This window comes from Chiloscyllium plagiosum, chromosome 36 (genome assembly GCF_004010195.1).
Source record: "Chiloscyllium plagiosum isolate BGI_BamShark_2017 chromosome 36, ASM401019v2, whole genome shotgun sequence".
NCBI lineage: Eukaryota > Metazoa > Chordata > Chondrichthyes > Orectolobiformes > Hemiscylliidae > Chiloscyllium > Chiloscyllium plagiosum.
In genome coordinates, this window is record NC_057745.1 from 3,691,234 (window position 1) to 3,693,699 (window position 2,466).

A 2,466-nucleotide genomic window follows, 5' to 3' on the forward strand; every position below is an offset into this window, starting at 1 on the left:
GAACCTCAGCTTCTATACTCACACTGACAGTCATCTAAACATTTAAATCCTTGAGACCCACCATTTGCCCAGTCCCAAATGGAAACTGAATAGATTCTGCATTATTCTATTGAATGGTCCTTGACTGTTGGCCAAGCAACCAATTTCCCTATCTCCAAAAGTGAAAGAAAGTGTTTGAAGAGAATTTTTGAAAGGCAAACATTTTTGGCACCCTGATGATTTTGTTCTCCTGGGTTTTTGCTTGGCACAGTGTCTTGGAGATGAAGCTTAATTCAAGGCTCCAAGACAACTCTGATGGAATAGAGAAGGAGAGGGACTGGAAATAAAAATAACTGTATTTACACTGCACTTCTCACAGCCTGAAGAAGGGTCACATCCGAAACATCGACTTCTCCACCTTCTGATGCTGCTTGACCTGCTGTGTTCTTCCAGTCTCCTGCCCGTCTACTTCTCACTGCCAGCAGACATCTCAAAGCACTTTACAGGGAATGAAGTACCATTGGGGTGTAGTCACTGCTGTAATGTGGGAAATTAGCCCAAGTTCCCATTGCTGACTACAGGAGGGTTGGTGCACATGGGTCCGCAAAAGATTGTTGAACAAGTTGGATCCACACTCACTGGAGTTTAGGAGAAATCAAACTCCGAGGGGTTTAACAGCGTGGATGACAAGAGGTAGGAGGGAAACTAGAACTGGATGCAAACTTTCCGAATAAGGGGTCTCCCATTTGAGTCAGAGAGAAGGAGAAATCTTCTTACATTGAGGGTTTGTAATTATTGGAATTCTGTAATGTGGAGATTCCTGTGTTGGACTGGAGTGAACTTTACCTGACAAAGGAGCAGCGCTCCGAAAGATTGTGATTTCAAGTAAACCTGCTGGACTACAACCTGGTGTCATGTGACTTCTGGAATTCTGTAGCCAAGATAGCAGTGGAGACTGGATCATCAAATACATTCAATGAGACAAATTTTTGATTGACAAGGGAGTCAAGAATAATGAGGGGGCGTGGTGTAACAAACAAGTGGAGTTGAAGCCATAATCAGATCAGTCATGGTTTTATTGAATGGCAGAATAGGTTCAAGGGGTCAAATGGCCTAAGGCTGCTCCCATTCCTCAGGCTTTTATGAAATTTCACCAATTCCCAACATTCACAGTCCAAATTATGTTGTTTCATTCATTGTGGGGTGTAGGCTGGCCAGCATTTATTGCTTGTCTCTAGTTGCCCTTGAATTGTGAGGGGTGGAATCAGCCCTGAAGCAGAACTGGGCACTGGAGGGCATTGGGACAAGATCATAATAAAAAAAAACATTCAGGCATAGGTTTAGGGTGAGGGGGAAAGATTTAAAAGGCACTGAGGGTGGTGCGTGTATAGAATGAGCTGCCAAAGGAATTGGTGGAGGCTGGTACAATTGCAACATTTAAAAGGCATCTCGATGGGTATATGAATAGGAAGGGTTTGGAGAGATGTGGGCCAAGTGCTGGCAAATGGGACTAGGTTAGGTTGGGATATCTGGTCAGCACGGACGGGTTGGACCGAAGGGTCTGTTTCTATGCTGTACATTTCTATGACTCCATGACTTGGACAATCCAACTCTGCAAAATCCCAATCGACAGCGGGCGGCGAAAGGGGCGAAGGTGGAGTGAAGATGCAGACTTGGGTTAGCTGTTCCTTTTGACCTGCAAATTCATTTAATGCAACGCCAGCTACCTATACACACCTTTTAAACAAATTATGATCATTGGGGTCGATTTGCGGGAAAAAAATCATTAAAATACCTTCAATAAAGTCTCTGGTGTGTAAAGGGTTAAAAAACTAGAACCCTTGTTTGCGCAACCATCAGTACAAATCAGGGCCGCGCCAAAATGTCTAGACTACCACATGATTTCAGAGAGCCAATGGCTGGGTTATGTGTTAGGACGCCCAGAGTGTTGTAAAGAGAGAGAGAGAGTGAGAAAGAGGAGCAGTGGAGAGAAAAATCCACATAGTGCAGCCTGACATGTTGATCACGGGGACTTGTTTCTGCAGCTCGCTTCAGCCTGCCTGCGTGCATGTGTGATTATTTCCCGAAGCTTGGGATCATCAGCAGATGTACTGAAGGAGCATGTTGCATCGCTGAAATCTGCAATGTGATTTACAGAAGGGGAGACGCAGCTCGCTGGGATCTGCTGCAAAGGAGGGAAAAGGACACTTGCACTCAATGTGAAGAGGAACGTTTTTGTCTGTTGAGGAAGAGGGAGGTGTAGGTTGAGGAATTGAAGGAGATATTGCTAACCCCACTTGCACAGAAGAAAATCGCCTTTTTGTTTTGATTTTTGGTCTGGCTCGTGGGTTCCAAGTTGCTTTTTTTTTGTGTGTGCAACATTTCATTTTCCCCTTCTTTCTGAATTAGTTACTGATTCCGCATCTCTCTCTTTCTCTCTGCCCCCATCCCCCCAAACACCCCCTGTCCTCTTGCACACAGCCTCCC